At 51.4% G+C, this 24,015-nt stretch overlaps 1 protein-coding gene across 1 annotated transcript in view; it reads right to left on the bottom strand.

Annotated features, from left to right (window-relative positions):
- RALB (RAS like proto-oncogene B) overlaps positions 1-21,335 on the bottom strand; it is a 35,102-nt gene extending 13,767 nt beyond the window's left edge. The window contains exon 1 of the mRNA XM_075829059.1: positions 21,176-21,335. The gene's annotated coding sequence lies outside the window, so the exon portion shown is untranslated. The remainder of the gene's footprint in view (positions 1-21,175) is intronic.
- Between the last annotated feature and the right edge of the window lie 2,680 nt (positions 21,336-24,015).

Raw genomic sequence — 24,015 nt, forward strand, 5'->3', positions numbered from 1 at the left:
TGCTGGTAGAGTCACTGTGTACATACATTATTTTACTTATCCTGTACTGATCCAGAGTTATATCCTGTATTATACTCCAGAGCTGCACTCACTATTCTGCTGGTGGAGTCACTGTGTACAAACATTACATTACTTATCCTGTACTGATCCGGAGTTACATCCTGTCTTATACTCCAGAGCTGCACTCACTATTCTGCTGTGGAGTCACTGTGTACATACATTACATTACTTATCCTGCACTGATCCTGAGTTATATCCTGTATTAGGCGGGATTCACACGACAGGGTTTCCCGGCCGGGTGCCGGCCGTTCATAAATCGGCCGGCACCCGGCTGCATTAGGAATATAGACCCCTAATGAGGCTATTCACACGACCGATTTTTTGATGGCCGGGAAAACCGGCCGTCAAAAAATAGGACATGCTCTATTTTCGGCCGGGTGCCCGGCCGCCCGGCTCCCATAGAAGTCTATGGGGCCGGGTAATACCCGGCCATCACCGGAATGTGTCCCGAGTGATGGCCGGGTGTACCGTCGCTCGCGCACTCTCTCTCCTCCTCCTCACAGTGCAGAGTGCATGTGAGGAGGAGGAGGAGGAGGAGGAGGAGGAGGAGGAGGAGGGTCTTTTATTGTTCGCTGTAGGAGTCGGAATCCCCAATCCCCGGCCGGGGATTGGGGATTCCGCTACAGGAGAAGTGCGTGACTACACTGTCCAGATATGGACACAGCGAAGTCACTCACTTCTGCAGCGGAATCCCCGACTCTATGGCCGGGGATGCCGCTACAGGAGAAGTGCGTGACTACACTGTCCATATATGGACACAGCGAAGTCACGCACTTCTGCAGCGGAATCCCCGACTCTATGGCCGGGGATGCCGCTACAGGAGAAGTGCGTGACTACACTGTCCATATATGGACACAGCGAAGTCACGCACTTCTGCAGCGGAATCCCCGACTCTATGGCCGGGGATGCCGCTACAGGAGAAGTGCGTGACTACACTGTCCATATATGGACACAGCGAAGTCACGCACTTCTGCAGCGGAATCCCCGACTCTATGGCCGGGGATGCCGCTACAGGAGAAGTGCGTGACTACACTGTCCATATATGGACACCGCGAAGTCACGTACTTCTGCAGCGGAATCCCCGACTCTATGGCCGGGGATGCCGCAACAGGAGAAGTGCGTGACTACACTGTCCATATATGGACACCGCGAAGTCACGTACTTCTGCAGCGGAATCCCCGACTCTATGGCCGGGGATTCCGCTACAGGAGAAGTGAGTGACTACACTGTCCATATATGGACACAGTGACGTCACTCACTTCTGAAGCGGAATTCCCGACCTGTGGCAGGGAATTCCTCTTCAGGAGAAGTCAGTGACTACACTGGCCATATATGGACATTGAAGTCAGTGACTTCTCCTGGAAGGGGGGGGGGGCTGGTGGCTGGCATCCCCTACAGGGGGCTGGTGGCTGGCATCCCCTACAGGGGGCTGGTGGCTGGCATCCCCTACAGGGGGCTGGTGGGTGGCATCCCCTACAGGGGGCTGGTGGCTGGCATCCCCTACAGGGGGCTGGTGGGTGGCATCCCCTACAGGGGGCTGGTGGGTGGCATCCCCTACAGGGGGCTGGTGGGTGGCATCCCCTACAGGGGGCTGGTGGGTGGCATCCCCTACAGGGGGCTGGTGGGTGGCATCCCCTACAGGGGGCAGGGTGGCATCGCCTACAGGGAGCTGGGTGGCATTACCTACAGGGGACAGGGTGGTATTCCAACAGGGGGCTGGGTGGCATCACCTACAGGGGGCAGGGTGGCATCACCAACAGGGGGCTGGGTGGCATCACCAACAGGGGGCTGGGTGGCATCACCAACAGGGGGCTGGGTGGCATCACCAACAGGGGGCTGGGTGGCATCACCAACAGGGGGCTGGGTGGCATCACCAACAGGGGGCTGGGTGGAATCACCAACAGGGGGCTGGGTGGAATCACCAACAGGGGGCTGGGTGGAATCACCAACAGGGGGCTGGGTGGAATCACCAACAGGGGGCTGGGTGGCATCACCTACAGGGGGCTGGGTGGCATCACCAACAGGGGGCTGTGTGGCATCACCAACAGGGGGCTGTGTGGCATCACCAACAGGGGGCTGTGTGGCATCACCTACAGGGGGCTGTGTGGCATCACCTACAGGGGGCTGGGTGGCATCACCTACCAGGTGGGCTGTGGCATTATCTACAAAGGGCTGTGTGTGGCAACAAATTTAAATGAAATTCATCCGATTTTAAAACGGACAGGGAAAAAAAACGGATGCAAATCGGGTCCAAATCGGCCGGTAAAAACGGCAACTCGGCCCGGAACGGATGCAAACCGGCCGGGAAAATCGGCCAAAAACGGCCGATTTTCCCGGCCGACACTCGGACCCTGTCGTGTGAATGAGGCCTTATACTCCAGCGCTGCACTCACTATTCTGCTGGTAGAGTCACTGTGTACATACATTACTTATCCTGTACAGATCCTGAGTTACATCCTGTATTATACTCCAGAGCTGCACTCACTATTCTGCTTGTGGAGTCACTGTGTATATACATTACATTACTTATCCTGTACTGATCCCGAGTTACATCCTGTATTATACTCCAGACCTGCACTCAGTATTCTGCTGGTGGAGTCACTGTGTACATACATTACATTACTTATCCTGTACTGATCCCGAGTTACATCCTGTATTATACTCCAGAGCTGCACTCACTATTCTGCTGGTGGAGTCACTGTGTACATACATTACATTACTTATCCTGTACTGATCCCGAGTTACATCCTGTATTATACTCCAGACCTGCACTCAGTATTCTGCTGGTGGTGGAGTCACTGTGTACATACATTACTGATCCCGAGTTATATGCTGTATTATACTCCAGAGCTGCACTCAATGCTGGTTACTACTGGAAACAATCAGCACGCTTCAGGACAGGATGCCTAACAGATTAACGGAGATCCTATAATGCTGGGGGGGAATGCAGATCATGCTGGGAGATTTCAGCTCTTAAAATGCAGATTGTGAGTGCAGCTCTGGAGTATAATAGTGTCTTCTCATGCAGTAAATGGCAGCGTGGGGTGTTTTTTGTTCGTACAGTAATTGCAGCTAAATAAACAGTTACCATGCGGTTTTTGGCGGTCAGATGAGTACACCCCATACTCGGGATCTCCAGTTCTGATGAGCCCCTAAGACCTCTCTCCACTACTTCTAGAGCAGCGGTCTGATCTGTGCAGGTGGGTGACGTGGAGCTGTCCCCCGGGGGCCCCTCGCTGCTCCTCTACTACAGTCCTCACTGGAGCAGATCATCTTGTTTAATTCCACTTTATAGACAGTTGTAAATACCAAAATCTGAAGTGTGAGGCCGAATTCCTGCAAACAGTGCAGAAAACTTTCCATGTTTACTCCAGAGTCGACCCTGCGACTAAACCCCGGCATGTGAGATCAGTGCCGGGACCGCAGGACGATGAGGACTCCACACGGGTCACAAACTCGTGGATTTTGGCCAAAATCTCAACGAACACCTCATGTTTATCATGTTCCTTATTTCTGCAGGACACAGCCCGGCCCTGTGATGTTGGGGGTGACAGTCCTGTGTGCGGCCCGGCCCTGTGATGTTGGGGTGACAGTACTGTGCGTGGTGCGGCCCTGTGATGTTGGGGGTGACAGTACTGTGCGTGGTGCGGCCCTGTGATGTTGGGGGTGACAGTACTGTGCGTGGTGCGGCCCTGTGATGTTGGGGGTGACAGTACTGTGTGAGGTGCGGCCCTGTGATGTTGGGGGTGACAGTACTGTGTGTGGTGCGGCCCTGTGATGTTGGGGGTGACAGTACTGTGCGTGGTGCGGCCCTGTGATGTTGGGGGTGACAGTACTGTGCGTGGTGCGGCCCTGTGATGTTGGGGGTGACAGTACTGTGCGTGGTGCGGCCCTGTGATGTTGGGGGTGACAGTACTGTGCGTGGTGCGGCCCTGTGATGTTGGGGGTGACAGTACTGTGCGTGGTGCGGCCCTGTGATGTTGGGGGTGACAGTACTGTGCGTGGTGCGGCCCTGTGATGTTGGGGGTGACAGTACTGTGCGTGGTGCGGCCCTGTGATGTTGGGGGTGACAGTACTGTGCGTGGTGCGGCCCTGTGATGTTGGGGGTGACAGTACTGTGCGTGGTGCGGCCCTGTGATGTTGGGGGTGACAGTACGGTGCGTGGTGCGGCCCTGTGATGTTGGGGGTGACAGTACTGTGCGTGGTGCGGCCCTGTGATGTTGGGGGTGACAGTACTGTGCGTGGTGCGGCCCTGTGATGTTGGGGGTGACAGTACTGTGCGTGGTGCGGCCCTGTGATGTTGGGGGTGACAGTACTGTGCGTGGTGCGGCCCTGTGATGTTGGGGGTGACAGTACTGTGCGTGGTGCGGCCCTGTGATGTTGGGGGTGACAGTACTGTGCGTGGTGCGGCCCTGTGATGTTGGGGGTGACAGTACTGTGCGTGGTGCGGCCCTGTGATGTTGGGGGTGACAGTACTGTGCGTGGTGCGGCCCTGTGATGTTGGGGGTGACAGTACTGTGCGTGGTGCGGCCCTGTGATGTTGGGGGTGACAGTACTGTGCGTGGTGCGGCCCTGTGATGTTGGGGGTGACAGTACTGTGCGTGGTGCAGCCCTGTGATGTTGGGGGTGACAGTATGTGTGTGTGGTGCGATCCTGTGATGTTGGGGGTGACAGTACTGCGTGTGGTGCGGCCCTGTGATGTTGGGGTGACAGTACTGCGTGCGGTGCGGCCCTGTGATGTTGGGGGTGACAGTACTGTGTGTGGTGCGGCCCTGTGATGTTGGAGGTGACAGTACTGTGTGTGGGGCGGCCCTGTGATGTTGGGGGTGACAGTAGTGTGTGTGTGGTGTGGCCCTGTGATGTTGGGGTGACAGTACTGTGTGTGTGGTGCGGCCCTGTGATGTTGGGGGTGGACAGGGTGTCAGTACCACGACATCGTGCACTACATGTAACCGTGTGACAGGCACCTTATAGAAGATTTATCTGTGTGCAGTTATAATACTAAGCAGCCGCCCTCCTCATGGATGATGGGTGTGATAGTTGGCTCCATATAACATTGTGTCTGCTGTGAATACGTGTCTAACCTTCACTTGTGTGACTTCGCACATACTACACGTGACTGTGGCGACTACAGCGCCCGCGCTCCGATTTTCTGTGGCTGTGAAATAATGTTACAAATGAGTCCGTTCCGGTTCCTATTGACGTCCGGGGAAGTTCTTTTTTCCGCCCACAGAAAATAAATATTAATCATTGAAGATAAAGTGCGGTGCTGCCGGCGCCTACGTTATTTGGTCTGAGGAAATCCTTATTCCATGGCTGTGAAAAATAAATAATTCTAGCACCCACTGTGAATACAAATGTATCCATCCTTGCTTTACACTGCAGTTCTGCTCCAAACAGCTATGATCAGTGACTCCAGCTTAGCAGCATCGGAGTCTGAGGTAGTCTGAAAGCTACCTCCTGCCTCAAACTGCTGCTGTGCTCCTCCATCATGCTTTACACTGCAGCTCTGCTTGTTCAGACTTGGTGCTGTATATAACACAAGCTCATCAGGAGGTCAGTACATGGAGAGACGATTCTTATTACAGCGAGGATGGAAGATTATAAACTACAAGCGACTAAATACCAAGTGAGAAAAGGATGATCAGGTAACGACCGCACACAAGGAAGAGGAGGAGCCTCAAAAGTGGGAGGAGTCTCGTAATTAAAAAAAAAAAATCCCCAATAATTTAATTATACGTGAGTCGTTCTTTCCTGTTAATCTCTTAAAATTTTATTGAGATGTTTCTAGATACTGGTTGACAGCGAATATGGCCGCCATTCCAGACCCCACACGGGACGTCACCCAGCTTTCCCAGAACCTGGAATGGCAAATCTGACTGACTGTGCGAGGGTAAATCCTCTGCTCCATCACGGAATAATCTACGCAGGTTTTACATATTGGGAAATCACAATCACATAGGAAGCTTACGATAATAGTTTTCATTGTCGCCATTAATCTACGTGGTTATTCGTGCGCAAATCTAAAGAAACATTGTAACATTTATTGTTTGAAGAGATAATTACTATGGCCGCCAAACGACAGGAGGCGGTGGAAGGTTCACGTTGCGGCGAGTTCCTATCTGACAGTTATACGGCAATATGGACGAGGGGCGACCAATAATTACTCTCTGGGGACGTCTTGGGGTTACGACGCTGCGGGGGAGGGGAGCAACAAAACACTAACCACTTAGTCCCTGTGGTCAGCCATTTCAGGCCGGGTCCCAAGAGGGGACTATAAACCTTTGCTCCCTGTTATCAGCCATTTCAGACCAGGGAGAAGCAGACAACAGGAAAGGGGAATAAAATCTGTTGCTCCCTGTTATCACCCAAATTGTCTGAATGTAGAACAGGTGAATACAATATAATGCACAGGGCACCCGGTTATCAGCCGCTCCTCTTATATCACTCCAGTACTATTATATCCTCCAGAGACATTACATCATATATGTGACTGATATCAGCCGCTCCTCTTATATCACTCCAGTACTATTATATCCTCCAGAGACATTACATCATATGTGTGACTGATATCAGCCGCTCCTCTTATATCACTCCAGTACTATTATATCCTCCAGAGACAGTACATCATATGTGTGACTGATATCAGCCGCTCCTCTTATATCACTCCAGCACTATTATATCCCCCAGAGACATTACATCATATGTGTGACTGATATCAGCCGCTCCTCTTATAACACTCCAGCACTATTATATCCTCCAGAGACATTACATCATATATGTGACTGATATCAGCCGCTCCTGTTATATCACTCCAGCACTATTATATCCTCCAGAGACATTACATCATATGTGTGACTGATATCAGCCGCTCCTCTTATAACACTCCAGTACTATTATATCCTCCAGAGACATTACATCATATGTGACTGATATCAGCCGCTCCTCTTATAACACTCCAGTACTATTATATCCTCCAGAGACATTACATCATATGTGACTGATATCAGCCGCTCCTCATATAATACTCCAGCACTATAAGGCCTCATGCCCACTTCAGTTATTTTCATCAGGGTGCTATCAGTTTTTTTAACGGATAGCACCCTGACAGATTCATTTTAATGGGGCCGTGCGCACTTTTAACGGAACCGTCAGGACAGGTCGTACTTCTGTCCATTTTTGACGGAACAGTCTCAGCCTTTTCATTGATTTGGTCCATGAAGCAACAGACTTGCACACGGAAGCCGTCCGTGTGCTCTCCGTGTTTCACGGACCCGTCATTAACGGCCGTACGACAGCCAACGGAAGTGTTTTGAGGCCTTAGAAGATTATCATTTTAGGGTAACTGTCCCTTTAACATCCTACACAAGAGGGGCCGCTCTTCCTTCCATTGTTCCTAGTTCATGGAATTACAGTGTAAACTTCCCTTCAAAGTTTCCGGCCAGATGACTCCGCAGAATTCACCAACACATGGCCAAAGTGCCCTGCCCCCATCTACCCCATAACAGGGGCTGTGCATCAGGACGCGCTGTGCGGCCGGGGACGTGCGCTCATTATTGCGGAGATTCTGCAGCGCCGCACAAATCTACAATCCTCCCCTAATAAGACTGAATCAAAAACATGCCGCAAACCTGAAGGCTTTTAAAGCTGTATTAGCGAATCAGGACGTGGCTCATACGACAGCGGTGACACACGTGGCGCAGACAGAATATTTCTTAACAGTGCATTCACACCATGCAGTAATATCGCAGTTTTTGCTGTGGCACAAAACGTGATGTCACCACACCATGTGGATGCACTAGTACAGGGGTCGTCCTCTACCGGACAACTGATGACCTATCCACCGGACAGGTCATCAGTACATGATCTGTGGGGGTCCGACACCCGGACCCCGCACCATTAGGCCGCTCCGGCTACTGAACATCCACGCCGGAAGCAGTTGGCTCCAGTCACTAAATAGCGGCCGAGCTCCCGTACTGTTCAAGTGAATAGGAGCGGAGCTGCAGTTCTGCAGAACGGCCGCTGCAATGTACGGAGCCAACTGCTTCCTGCTCCGTACGCTGCATAGTGTGCAATGACATCCGGTGCCCGCAGGCCACCGGAGCGGCTGATCGCTGTGGGGCGCGGGTGTCGGCTCCGCACTGATCATATACTGATGACCTGTCCGGTGGGTCATTCATCAGTTGTCCGGTGGTGGAAAACCCCTTTAAACTAACAAGAGAGCCAATACTCACCTGTTAAATCCCCCGCCGCTCCAGCATCGCCGCTCCCATGTTCCGCCTTCATTTTTTTGTTTACACGGCCACAGCGGTCACGTGCCGTACTTACTGGTATCAGCGCTATGGGCAGTGATTGGCTGCAGCGGTCACATTCCGGTACGGGACGTCATCGCTGCTGCAGTGTAATGAATTGGATTTTTTTAAAGGGCCGGTACAGTCTTGTAAATAACGAGAAGCGTATAACGAAAAAATCTGCAAAGGGAGGAATCAGAGGCCGCACATCCGTATCATGGCGTGGAAAAGCCGCAAAATTATGGGGCAAATTTCCGCAATGTCTTGTGACTTTTTGCCATTTTTCGCCGCCTCGAATACTCTTAAAAGACTGGTGGGGCCGGTCGTAAATTATAGCGGTAATCTACGCCAGCTCGCAGCTGGTGTAGATTCCACTTTGTGGCGCACGGATGACCAGAGATGCGCCTCATTTATTCAGAGGCGCATCTTACGACAGCGCTCCATAGATTGAGACTAAATCTCCCCCCGTTGTGTTTAAGTTCCTCACCATTGTGATTACATTATAATGCGGATTGGCGTCTGAAGCGGGCACGCTGGACGGCCTTCACTATGCCAATGACCTAAACCGCTGCGACAGAACCGGCGACAAAACACGTTTCATTTTAATTCTGATGGGAATATTGAAACGAAAGTATAGCTGCAGGTGATCCGCACCCCGAGGCGATCACTAGAAGATCACAAGTAAATGATATCGGAGCAAATGCTACTTAGCCACGCCCCTTTACTGATCTTGAGGAGAATCTCGCCGCACGTCATCCATAAATACGGTGAAGATTTTATGCTTCAACTGTTCTCTTGTAACAAGAAAACATTAATCTAGCGCTCAGCTGCTCCGGATCTTTATAAAACGCGGGAAAAAGTCCCCGGCCGACGTATCGCCAAACACGTTACGAAGGAGAATTGGCCCGAGGCGAAAACGTGGCCGGCGCTGCGTTATCATGCGACTCTTACGGAAGTCTTAACCAAGTATGAGAGGTTCATGAATCAGACATGTGATACATCGTTACAATGTGTCACTCGGGTGAAGGGGCCAAAACCAAACCAGGCAGGGGCCAATATTAAAGCAGCAGAACCAGATAAAGGGCTCGTTATAGTGACTACAATGATCCACTGGTAATTGGCGCTCAACAGGTAATGCAAACATTGTGCAAAGAACATGACCAAGCCCCACAGAGCGGGCACAGCCCTGGAAGTGCCCAGTGTCAACATGCAGAATACAACAGCAGCTGAAGGCCAGGGCGTGCCCCATAAAGTGTGTGCAGTCCCAGCCAAGCCCGTAGAGCACGGGCAGCCCTGGCCGTGCCTTAATGAACAGATGAAGCCCCAGGAGGGCACAAGACAGCCCCTGCCGTGCCCCGTAGAGTGAGTGCAGTCCCAGCCAAGCCTGTAGAGCGCGTGCAGTCCCAGCCAAGCCTGTTGAGTGCGGGCAGCCCCGGCCGTGCCCACGTGGAGCGCGGGCAGCCCCGGCCGTGCCCACGTGGAGCGCGGGCAGCCCCGGCCGTGCCCACGTGGAGCGCGGGCAGCCCCGGCCGTGCCCCGTCGGGCAGCCCCGGCCGTGCCCCGTGGAGCGCGGGCAGCCCCGACCGTGCCACTTCACAATTGTCAAAACAGCAACAGTGCCCAATGTAACAGACGCGGTCCCCGTTGTGCCCCCACTGGATCTCTCAGACATCTTAGGACGACTTGTTTTTTCCCATAATGTCCTCTAAATCCCAATTGAGGGAAAACATTTCCCGTTACCAGATGAGGAGACCTCTTACCCTTCACGAGATGCTCTCAGCGCGGCGTTTTTCGTGGATACTGGAGCCAGGCTGGGCAGACAGAGCTTGTTGTAAGAATCGTCGCTTCCTGGCACGGGGCCACAGCAAGAAAAATGAATTTCTTTGGATATAAATGGCTGGAATTATAAACTAATATGTTTTCTGGGATCTGTGGACGTCAGAGTTTATAAGAAGGGAGGGGAGACTCCGATGTCTTACTGGGGGTCAGGAAAGGATCTGTACCCAGCCCCCACTCTGTGCCTGCGTGTGACAGGGGTATAAACAACAATAAGATGTGACGCTACAGCTCGGCTATAGGAATAGTGACCCCCCCCCCCCCCCCACAGAACACGGCTCTGCACTTCATAACCAACAACTCCGCAGCAAACTGTACAGCGACCGGCAGCGGCTTCACCCAACATAATCTAACGGGGCCGCAAGTAGACGAACCGGGGAGGGAGACAATATCCTGCATAAATCACGGTATTAATGGATATGTAGCAAACTCCCATACTAATGGTATCTGGTGCCAGGGAAGAGCGGGCATCACTGGTGGCATTTATAATGGGAGCCTCCGACTAATGGCACTCCTCATTTATGTTGCAACAGTTTCTATAAATGTCCCATGGGAGGATGAAATCAAATAAGAGGGCAGAAAATAACGTAACCGTCACTAATACAACAACCCGGCAGTCTACTCCGATCTACTAACTCTGCAGGAGAAGACAATCTATTTTTCCTGTTATCAGTCACTACAGGCCGATTGTAATGTTCTCCAATGTGAGGAGTGACAGGAAGTTCATAAACCTCCCCTCCCCATGATCCCTACTTTATATCACTTATCTCCAGTGCCGAGACCCTACATATGTGACTGATATCAGCCGCTCCTCTTACAACACTCCAGTACTATTATATCCTCCAGAGACATTACATCATATGTGACTGATATCAGCCGCCCCTCTTATATCACTCCAGTACTATTATATCCTCCAGAGACATTACATCATATGTGACTGATATCAGCCGCTCCTCTTATATCACTCCAGTACTATTATATCCTCCAGAGACATTACATCATATGTGACTGATATCAGCCGCTCCTCTTATAACACTCCAGCACTATTATATCCTCCAGAGACATTACATCATATGTGTGACTGATATCAGCCGCTCCTCTTATATCACTCCAGTACTATTATATCCTCCAGAGACATTACATCATATGTGACTGATATCAGCCGCTCCTCTTATATCACTCCAGTACTATTATATCCTCCAGAGACATTACATCATATGTGACTGATATCAGCCGCCCCTCTTATATCACTCCAGTACTATTATATCCTCCAGAGACATTACATCATATGTGACTGATATCAGCCGCTCCTCTTATAACACTCCAGCACTATTATATCCTCCAGACATTACATCATATGTGACTGATATCAGCCGCCCCTCTTATATCACTCCAGTACTATTATATCCTCCAGAGACATTACATCATATGTGACTGATATCAGCCGCTCCTCTTATATCACTCCAGTACTATTATATCCTCCAGAGACATTACATCATATGTGACTGATATCAGCCGCTCCTCTTATATCACTCCAGTACTATTATATCCTCCAGAGACATTACATCATATGTGTGACTGATATCAGCCACTCCTCTTATAACACTCCAGCACTATTATATCCTCCAGAGACATTACATCATATATGTGACTGATATCAGCCACTCCTCTTATATCACTCCAGTACTATTATATCCTCCAGAGACATTACATCATATATGTGACTGATATCAGCCGCTCCTCTTATATCACTCCAGCACTATTATATCCTCCAGACATTACATCATATATGTGACTGATATCAGCCGCTCCTCTTATAACACTCCAGTACTATTATATCCTCCAGAGACATTACATCATATGTGACTGATATCAGCCGCTCCTCTTATATCACTCCAGCACTATTATATCCTCCAGAGACATTACATCATATGTGTGACTGATATCAGCCGCTCCTCTTATAACACTCCAGCACTATTATATCCTCCAGAGACATTACATCATATGTGACTGATATCAGCCGCTCCTCTTATATCACTCCAGTACTATTATATCCTCCAGAGACATTACATCATATGTGACTGATATCAGCCGCTCCTCTTATATCACTCCAGCACTATTATATCCCCCAGAGACATTACATCATATGTGTGACTGATATCAGCCGCTCCTCTTACAACACTCCAGTACTATTATATCCTCCAGAGACATTACATCATATGTGACTGATATCAGCCGCTCCTCTTATATCACTCCAGTACTATTATATCCCCCAGAGACATTACATCATATGTGACTGATATCAGCCGCTCCTCTTATATCACTCCAGCACTATGTACAACTTTTGGTTTTTAAATAAAGCTGAACGATTCTAAATGAAAAATTGTGCAAACATCCATAAGACCTTAAATCAGTGTTCCTGAACTGCTTGCTGTTTGTGAGTGGAAACATTCTGGTTTACAATAAGAGGCAAAACAAAACAAAAAAAAACAAACATTCCTGCTCACACAGCTGAGCAATTGTTACAATTGTATCCGTGTAGGCAACACTATGTAAGCGATACTCAGCAGCAAAAATCGCTCTCCCTTCTTGGAATTTTCAGGATACTACAGGAAAGGGCTGACACATTGTAACAAGTCTTCAGGGCAGATTTGTGCTGCTGTTGTGTTTAGTTCACAGATTCCATTCACTGACAATGAAAGGTTCTGCAACGCTCATATTCTTTGTATTTCACCTCTTCACCATCTTCAAGATCCATGTGCTGCCAGTGAACGGGACTCATCTTGTCCTAATACTTCTCACAGCTGAGGGTTTGTTACAGTATTTCCAGTGGAAGGGTACGTTATCTGAGCTTAATTAAACACACAAGACTTTGCTCTCTATGACAAGCTCCCAAATATAAACCTTCCCTGAGAGAGTCACTGCTGGCAGAGGGCCGGAGAGTCGCACGTACAGCTCTGCCCTGCGTCACCGCGTCATAGCAGGGGGTTCGCCACTTAAAAGTTTCACAAGTTTTCCCGGCAGTGGAACAGACGTCACGAGAGAGCGCTCCGATCTACGGCAGAAGGGGGGGGGTGCAGGAGCTTCTGAAAACAGCCGAGAGGCCCGGCCGGACCCCCAGAGGCTCATACACCTGTAATGTCCACTGAAAGCTCCGGACCCAAATACCACACACATCATCCGCGCTGCATTGGGAGGTGGACTCCGCGGTGCACGCGGGATGAGGAGCAGATCTTTACATTAAACAGAAGCGGTTTCCCATTGTCATTATTCATCAGGGAATCATTCGGACTCCGTTGCGTCATTTAGAGAGCCGTGCACGGCGACCAATCATGCGCTCCGCAGGTGACAACACCAGAACTCCGTGCTCCAGGAACTTTATGCATCAATGTCAGAACTTTTCTTTAAATTGACCCTCTAACTCAATTATCCCGCCTGCTCGGACGTGGAGAGGCGCAAGGTGAACGCTGGGCGACAATGTTTACACTTATGACATAAAACCTGAATTCTAAAATAAAAAAAATACTATACCCGCATAACCATATATTTTATGAAAGTCGACACCTTACACGTTGTTAAATGCCCCCCAGCACTTTACTCACGGGCGCCTTCATGAAATTTTGCATCAAATCGTAACGTGTAAAAAAAAAAAAAAAAGGCGTAAAAAAACAAAAAACTAAACCAGGCAAAACCGAATAATAATAATAAATAATAATGATGATAATACTGAAGGTTCAGGACGTGCAGGGTTCACACACGTCTCTTAGATCTATATCTACACGCACAAATCTTCACATAAATCACCAGAACCGAAGAGACCAAAAAGCTCCAAGATCCAGATAAATATCCGAGTCACGGAGTCGACAAATAAACGCCGGGGGTGATAAGAGGAGCACTCGGAGAATACAAGCAAAAAATGGCTTTACTCCCCTTTAGTTTTTGCAGTATAATTACGTGTCGTCCAGGGCGCAGTCAGATCACACGACCGCTGCGACATCACCTGGCTATGGGTAGGCAGTCTATCGCTCGACTACCGTGTAATTGCGTAGAGACGCGTCGCAGCTACAGTGGATTTCAAGATCATAAATCAGCTGTCTCCAACCTCCACACAATCCGCTCACATATGGGGTCATTCACACAAAAATCTGCAGGTGAATTGCGAACCCATTCATTGCTATGGCCCCATGCACATGACCGTGGTTTTCACGGTTCCTTCCAGGACCGCAAATATGAGACGCAGAAACTCAGGACATGTCTTAGGCCCCATGCACACGAGCTTATTTTTGCAGCCGCTGCGGGTGAATTGCGGCCCCATTCATTTCAATTTTGCGGGCACCAAATCACAAGTGCCCAACCCTCAGATCGCGTGATTGATGGACGCTGTGAAGAATCAGCGCAGGTAACTCCAGCCACAAACATGAACGTTACCCCTTTAAGAGAGACGGCTCCAGGATCCTCCATTCCTCTTTATGGACATCACAGCCGCATCCTAAATTCCACAAGCCCCTAAATAGATAACATTTCCAATCTGCCCGGTGGAAGACGCACAATGTAGTCAGACGGCGACTGAACCCGATCATCTCGTCTATATACAAACCAAGAAAAGCAAGCACAGAGGGTCCGGCTTATCTCTCCCCCGGAATAAGTGAGGGAGGAGGCAGGCCGCGCCTGGATATTACGCTATCTTTATATACCATCTGTAGGACTGTGGGTGGATCTGCGCTCATTACACAGAGATTACAACCTTTATAGGATATAAGAAGGATCGGTCAGTCCTGTGTAAATAAAGCGCAATCATCGTACAACGAAAAGTAATGGAACTTTCTAATATTTCAATTTCTCATCATATTCCAGATCTCTTCTTGCAGTCAGTGAATGAGAAACATTATTATTTATATCCATAGGTAGCAAAACAAATCTCTTTCCTGTGCTCAGAGTTTGCTACAATGTATCCACGAAGGTTAGAGCTTTCTGCCTGGATATGTAAAACCAGCGATACTTTTTGCTACAAAATTGAATTTTCTTCCTGTGTCCTAGTGAAAAATGTCAGTGAACGCAGCGCTCAGGTCAGATCAGCATCCGGATGATTCATGATCAGGATGTTTATCCAAGTGGAGGATTTATTGCCCTGTGTAAACCAGTGGTCAGCAACCCGTGACATCCCTGCGTCTGTGAGACTACAACTCCCAGCACGGCCATTGTCAGAGAATTCCTAACAGCCGTTAATATCAGGATCGATTGCATTTCCAGTGGTCCAGAAGATGCCGGATTATTGGAATCTCTCCAAGTCTTTTTTAATGTCCGGCTTCATATGCTGCGGGGTCAGATAATATTACAGTGGTGCCGGCGCTCCGGGAGTCACTCAGCCGTGTACCTGCCCTTCATAAGTCCTCAAGAGTCAAAATCACAAGACAAAGGAAATACATGACCGGGGGTGAGGAGAGTGGACGCAGAGGATTGGGGTTCACGTCACTGACACCACAAAGCAGAAATGAACCCACAAATCCTGAAACAGGAGAGAAGCGGAACAGAAGAAGCGGCTGCAGCTCAGGACACGGAATATATAGTTACAGAGTTTGTACGGTTGAAAAAAGACAAATGTCCATCAAGTTCAACCAAAAGACGGGAAAAGAGAAGGGAAATATTTCTACACATAGGAGCGGATATATTTTCTGTTCTAGGACAGTCTTTGCCTTTTTTGCAGCATCTCCTGTCCCTGCTGTGACGGCTCCTGCGGTGACTGTTCCATAGATTCACAGTAAGGCCTTAGTCATACGAATGTGTTATACGTCCGTGCAACGCGCGTGATATTCATGCGCGTTGCACGGACCTATGTTAGTCTATGGGGCCGTTCAGACTGTCAGTGAATTTCACGCAGTGTATGTCCGCTGCGTAAAACTCACGACATGTCCTATATTTGGCCGTGTTTCGCGCAGCACGCACCCATTGAAGTCAATGGGTGCGTGCAAATCGCGCACGGCACACGGAAGCACTTCCGGGTGCCGCGCGTAATGCGCGCTACAGTAGTAAAATAAATGAATGAAAACAGAACAGCACCTCGTGCTTTTCTGTTTGTAAACATAAAACCAGTGTCATCGTGATGCCGGCTGCGCGAAAAACACACAGCCGCGCACCATATTCTGATGCCACACGGAACTTTAACGCGCAGAAAACGCAGCGTTTTTTACGCGCGCAAAACGGACACCTCCGTATGAATAAGGTTCATTTTTGGGCAAGTTATGAGCAATTTTATATTTATGCAAATGAGCTTTGAAATGGACAACTGGGCGTGTTTTTTTCCGTTATGTCCAACTGGGCGTGTTTATGTGTATGACGCTGACCAATCAGTGACCATTCAGCGTCATACACTCACCAACATCTGCACGCTCCTCTCCTGAAATATTCTGTGCTGCTGTGAACTCTGCTCTTACCATTACGTAGCTCTCAGTCTGTTACCTCTCCTCCACTCCTGTCCTCAATAACACCTTCACATGATTGGCAAGTCACCACCCCGCACAAGATCCTACTGCACGGCTGACAGCCGTCAGCTGTATAGCTAACAGCACGGTTGTGTTGGAAGCGCGCCCTGCTGTGTCTCACTTAGCAGCTGGGTGTGTTCCCCTCATCTAGCTGCTACGTTCTATCCTGACCGCCGGTGAATACTCCGTGCGGTCTTCGCAGTGCTGCTACCCAGTTTACCTACGGGAGCAGAACGCGGCTCCTGAAATACTCTGTGCTGCCTTAAACTCTGTGGACAGGTCAGGATCCTGTTTTTTTTAAATGCTGCTGGGGAACCCGCTCGATCCACTATATAAGGCTGCGCCTCCATCCTCTTCTGCCCCAGTCACTTATTCCCAAGCACTGTAAACTTTCAGGTGGTTGCGCTGTGAATATTCGGAGAACGTGATTGGTTTATGTGCAGGGTAATGAACATACAGACAAGCAGTAGAAGACTGAATTCAATGAAATGCTCAGCCCTTAGTCAGTCTTCTACTGCTTGGCTGTATATCCACAGACGATATATTATATCCACAGCGGCCCCTCTGTCTAGGCTTCTCCTCACCCCTCATAATAATTATATCCACAGCGGCCCCTCTGTCTAGGCTTCTCCTCACCCCTCATAATAATTATATCCACAGCGGCCCCTCTGTCTAGGCTTCTCCTCACCCCTCATATAATCATTATATCCACAGCGGCCCCTCTGTCTAGGCTTCTCCTCACCCCTCATAATAATTATATCCACAGCGGCCCCTCTGTCTAGGCTTCTCCTCACCCCTCATAATAATTATATCCACAGCGGCCCCTCTGTCTAGGCTTCTCCTCACCCCTCATATAATCATTATATCCACAGCGGCCCCTCTGTCTAGGCTTCTCCTCACCTCTCATATAATCATTATATCCACAGCGGCCCCTCTGTCTAGGCTTCTCCTCACCTCTCCTATAATCATTATATCCACAGCGGCCCCTCTGTCTAGGCTTCTCCTCACCTCTCATATAATCATTATATCCACAGCGGCCCCTCTGTCTAGACTTCTCCTCACCTCTCATATAATTATTATATCCACAGCGGCCCCTCTCTCTAGGCTTCTCCTCACCTCTCATATAATTATTATATCCACAGCGGCCCCTCTCTCTAGGCTTCTCCTCACCTCTCATATAATCATTATATCCACAGCGGCCCCTCTGTCTAGGCTTCTCCTCACCTCTCATATAATCATTATATCCACAGCGGCCCCTCTGTCTAGACTTCTCCTCACCTCTCATATAATTATTATATCCACAGCGGCCCCTCTCTCTAGGCTTCTCCTCACCTCTCATATAATTATTATATCCACAGCGGCCCCTCTCTCTAGGCTTCTCCTCACCTCTCATATAATCATTATATCCACAGCGGCCCCTCTCTCTAGGCTTCTCCTCACCTCTCATATAATCATTATATCCACAGCGGCCCCTCTGTCTAGACTTCTCCTCACCTCTCATATAATTATTATATCCACAGCGGCCCCTCTGTCTAGACTTCTCCTCACCTCTCATATAATTATTATATCCACAGCGGCCCCTCTGTCTAGGCTTCTCCTCACCTCTCATATAATTATTATATCCACAGCGGCCCCTCTCTCTAGGCTTCTCCTCACCTCTCATATAATCATTATATCCACAGCGGCCCCTCTCTCTAGGCTTCTCCTCACCTCTCATATAATTATTATATCCACAGCGGCCCCTCTGTCTAGACTTCTCCTCACCTCTCATATAATTATTATATCCACAGCGGCCCCTCTCTCTAGACTTCTCCTCACCTCTCATATAATTATTATATCCACAGCGGCCCCTCTGTCTAGACTTCTCCTCACCTCTCATATAATTATTATATCCACAGCGGCCCCTCTGTCTAGACTTCTCCTCACCTCTCATATAATTATTATATCCACAGCGGCCCCTCTGTCTAGGCTTCTCCTCACCTCTCATATAATTATTATATCCACAGCGGCCCCTCTCTCTAGACTTCTCCTCACCTCTCATATAATTATTATATCCACAGCGGCCCCTCTGTCTAGGCTTCTCCTCACCTCTCATATAATTATTATATCCACAGCGGCCCCTCTGTCTAGACTTCTGCTCACCTCTTCATAAAAACAGATTAGGTTAGTTTGACAACTTCTGTCCTTAGTAAAACCGTGCTGGCTGTCACTTATAATGCTATTTATTGTCACATAATCCTGTATATAGTCCCTCAAACATTTTCTGCACGATGGATGTTAAGCTTACTGGTCTATAATTACCCGGCGAGGACGGTAGAGAGGCCGGGAGGAGGAGGGGGGGGGGGGGAGGACAATATAGAGGCCGGGAGGGGGGGGGCGAGGACGGTATAGAGGCCGGGTAGCGGGGGGGCGAGGACGGTATAGAGGCCGGGTAACGGGGGGCGAGGACGGTATAGAGGCCGGGTAGCGGGGGGGGCGAGGACGGTATAGAGGCCGGGTAGCGGGGGGGGGGCGAGGACGGTATAGAGGCCGGGTAGCAGGGGGGGCGAGGACGGTATAGAGGCCGGGTAGCGGGGGGGCGAGGACGGTATAGAGGCCGGGTAACGGGGGGCGAGGACGGTATAGAGGCCGGGTAGCGGGGGGGGGCGAGGACGGTATAGAGGCCGGGTAGCGGGGGGGGGGCGAGGACGGTATAGAGGCCGGGTAGCAGGGGGGGCGAGGACGGTATAGAGGCCGGGTAGCGGGGGGGCGAGGACGGTATAGAGGCCGGGTAGCGGGGGGGGGCGAGGACGGTATAGAGGCCGGGTAGCGGGGGGGGGCGAGGACGGTATAGAGGCCGGGTAGCGGGGGGGGGCGAGGACGGTATAGAGGCCGGGTAGCGGGGGGGGAGAGGACGGTATAGAGGCCGGGTAGCGGGGGTGAGAGGACGGTATAGAGGCCGGGTAGCGGGGGGTGGCGAGGACGGTATAGAGGCCGGGTAGCGGGTGGGGCGAGGACGGTATAGAGGCCGGGTAGCGGGTGGGGCGAGGACGGTATAGCGGCCGGGTAGCGGGGGGGGTTTGGGGAGAGGACGGTATAGAGACCGGGTAGCGGGGGGGGGGGGAGAGGACAGTATAGAGACCGGGTAGCGGGGGGGTGAGGACGGTATGGAGGCCGGGTAGCGGGGGGGGTGAGGACGGTATGGGGGCCGGGTAGCGGGTGAGAACGGTATGGAGGCCGGGTAGCGGGTGGGGCGAGGACGGGTAGCGGGTGGGGCGAGGACGGTATAGAGGCCGGGTAGCGGGTGGGGCGAGGACGGTATAGAGGCCGGGTAGCGGGTGGGGCGAGGACGGTATAGAGGCCGGGTAGCGGGTGGGGCGAGGACGGTATAGAGGCCGGGTAGCGGGTGGGGCGAGGACGGTATAGAGGCCGGGTAGCGGGTGGGGCGAGGACGGTATAGAGGCCGGGTAGCGGGTGGGGCGAGGACGGTATAGAGGCCGGGTAGCGGGTGGGGCGAGGACGGTATAGAGGCCGGGTAGCGGGGGGGCGAGGACGGTATAGAGGCCGGGTAGCGGGGGGGGCGAGGACGGTATAGCGGCCGGGTAGCGGGGGGGGGGGGGGACGGTATAGAGACCAGGTAGAGGGGGGGGGAGGACGGTATAGAGACCGGGTAGCGGGGGGGGGGGGAGAGGACGGTATAGAGACCGGGTAGGGGGGGGGGGAAGAGGACGGTATAGAGACCGGGTAGCGGGTGGGGCGAGGACGGTATAGAGGCCGGGTAGCGGGTGGGGCGAGGACGGTATAGAGGCCGGGTAGCGGGTGGGGCGAGGACGGTATAGAGGCCGGGTAGCGGGTGGGGCGAGGACGGTATAGAGGCCGGGTAGCGGGTGGGGCGAGGACGGTATAGAGGCCGGGTAGCGGGTGGGGCGAGGACGGTATAGAGGCCGGGTAGCGGGGGGGCGAGGACGGTATAGAGGCCGGGTAGCGGGGGGGGCGAGGACGGTATAGCGGCCGGGTAGCGGGGGGGGGGGGGACGGTATAGAGACCAGGTAGAGGGGGGGGGGAGGACGGTATAGAGACCGGGTAGCGGGGGGGGGAAGAGGACGGTATAGAGACCGGGTAGGGGGGGGGGGGAAGAGGACGGTATAGAGACCGGGTAGCGGGGGGGGGGAGAGGACGGTATGGGGGCCGGGTAGCGGGTGAGGACGGTATAGAGGCCGGGTAGCGGGGGGGTGAGGACTGTAGAGAGGCCGGGTAGCGGGGGGGTGAGAACTGTAGAGAGGCCGGGTAGCGGGGGGTGAGGACTGTAGAGAGGCCGGGTAGCGGGGGATGAGGACTGTAGAGAGGCCGGGTAGCGGGGGGTGAGGACTGTAGAGAGGCCGGGTAGCGGGGGGTGAGGACTGTAGAGAGGCCGGGTAGCGGGGGATGAGGACTGTAGAGAGGCCGGGTAGCGGGGGATGAGGGCGGTATAGAGGCCGGGTAGCGGGGGGTGAGCACAGTATTTAGTCGCGATATGGTCTGTCTCCTCACCTCCGGGTGTCTCCTCTCCGCCGCTCCCCGGCTCCTGGCTCGGTCTTCTGCTCTCCGGGCGCGGCCCCGCTTCCTGCAGTCGTACAGTTTCTCGGCTGGGACAATTCTCCACAAGGCGAAACTACGGAGCGATCGCTGGAACAATCCTCGACTACAGCTGGAACGCGTAGAACTTGCACATGCGCAGTGGCGGCTGCCAGTGAGTCAAAGACGGGGGTGTTATATGTGTGGAGTAGTGACACTTCACAACACTACAACATACAGAATATATACACAACACAACACTACAACATACAGGATATATAACACAACAACATACAGGATATATACACAACACAACACTACAACATACAGAATATATAACACTACAACATACAGAACAGCTGCCACCCCCTCACGCTCTGCAATATACGACAACGGGGGGGGGGGCTATTTATGGAGAAGTAATGATATAGGATCATTTCATCAGTCCCGTATATCTGAATAGGATTTATAAAAGCCCGTTCACATGCTGTAGAAATAATCTCATTCAGACGTGTAGAATAAAACTTTTTGCAGCTCGGGCTACGAAAATGTGTGCGACCGAAACTAGAAGATGCGACTTTTTTGCTCCTATAGAAGGAAATAGGGAAAAGTTTGGCGACTTTGGCGCGCTTCTCCATTCACTTCTATTAAATGCTGCGGTTACAGGACTAATAAAGCAGTAAAGCCGCAGCGTTATCTCACGGCTGACGCAGATTCTACGCAAGATGTGACAAATCGCTTCTTCATTTCTGCAATGAGATTTCTAATCCGCGTCGTGTAAACCATGACGTAAACCGCTGACAACAATAGGAGGCGCAATTTATACAGATTCCGACGTGGATTTTGGTGCAGAATCCGTGACGAGTTTTCAAGCCACCGACAAACGATATGCTTTGAAAACGCGTTTCCAAAAATCTGATGGAGAATTATATGTAGACACTGCGGATCGGGAATGTGCTGCGGGTAAAGGAGCGTCATTGTTGCCTGTCGACAGCTTTAATGAGAGTCGTGTATATAGTGAATGATAACGTCACTACGAGCTGAAAACCTGGCCTAGTCCTGCACTTGCTGCTGATAGCTTGTTACAATGTATCAGTGCAGGTAAAATGTATCAGTCTAGCGTCCAGTCTGTTCAGCTCACACAGGATTGTCTAGACTGGATACTTTTGTAACAAACCCTCAGCTGTGAGAAGTATTAGGATAGACCCCACAGCTCTTGTAATAAGTAATGGAAATGTCTATCCGCTTCATGCAGATCTCGGTCTCCATCGATCTTTTCTTGTCTGTGAAATCAATATCAGATCCTTTAAGGTTCAATACCCCTTTAAATGAAGCCCCGAAATTTAGATTCGTCTTCTCGGTGTTTGATCCCTTATTATTACTATTATTTGGCTTTTATTGATGTCGTTTCCTAATATCATAAAACGAGCGGTCAGTCATTTACAATCCATTTATCATTGGTGAGACGGTCGTGTCCTGCGCAGGAAGAAAACAATCGCTCAGGAAAGAATCCGTTTCCTGCAGCCGAGAAAAGTCACCCGGGGATGATGTCACAGGACGAAGCAGCAGGAAAGAAACGGGGGTCACTCAGGTTACAGGTGACCACACCAAACACAGCACCCCCAAACACTGAGCACCCCATGACCTCCCCCAAACACTGAGCACCCCATGACCTCCCGCAAACACTGAGCACCCCATGACCTCCCCCAAACACTGAGCACCCCATGACCTCACCCAAACACTGAGCACCCCATGACGTCCCCCAAACACTGAATACCCCATGACCACTGCCCCAAACACTGAACACCCCATGACTATGACCTCTGCCCCCAAACACTGAGCACCCCATGACTATGACCACTGCCCCCAAACACAGAACACCCCATGACCTCCCCCAAACACTGAATACCCCATGACCACTGCCCCCAAACACTGAACACCCCATGACCATGATCACTGCCCCCAAACACTGAATACCCCATGATCACTGCCCCCAAACACAGAACACCCCATTACCATGACCACTGCCCCCAAACACTGAATACCCCATGACCATGATCACTGCCCCAAACACTGAACACCCCATGACCATGATCACTGCCCCCAAACACTGAACACCCCATGACCGCTGCCCCCAAACACTGAACACCCCATGACCATGACCACTGCCCCCCAAACACTGAACACCCCATGACCATGACCACTGCCCCCCAAACATAGACCACCCCATGACCATGACCACTGCCCCCCAAACACTGAACACACCATGACCACTGCCCCCCAAACATAGAACACCCCATGACCATGACCACTGCCCCCCAAACACTGAACACCCCATGACCATGATCACCACCCCCCAAACACTGAACACACCATGACCACTGCCCCCCAAACACTGAGCACCCCATGACCTCCCCCAAACACTGAGCACCCCATGACCTCCCCCAAACACTGAGCACCCCATGACCTCCCCCAAACACTGAGCACTCCATGACCTCCCCCAAACACCGAGCACCCCATGACCTGCCCCAAACACTGAACACCCCATGACCACTGCCCCCAAACACTGAATACCCATGACCACGATCACTGCCCCCAAACACAGAACACCCCATGACCATGACCACTGCCCCCCAAACACTGAACACCCCATGACCATGACCACTGCTCCCCAAACACTGAATACCCCATGACCATGATCACTGCCCCCCAAACACTGAACACCCCATGACCATGACCACTGCCCCCAAAGACTGAACACCCCATGACCATGACCACTGCCCCCCAAACACAGAACACCCCATGACCATGACCAC

Source organism: Rhinoderma darwinii, chromosome 6 (genome assembly GCF_050947455.1).
Source record: "Rhinoderma darwinii isolate aRhiDar2 chromosome 6, aRhiDar2.hap1, whole genome shotgun sequence".
Taxonomy (NCBI): domain Eukaryota; kingdom Metazoa; phylum Chordata; class Amphibia; order Anura; family Rhinodermatidae; genus Rhinoderma; species Rhinoderma darwinii.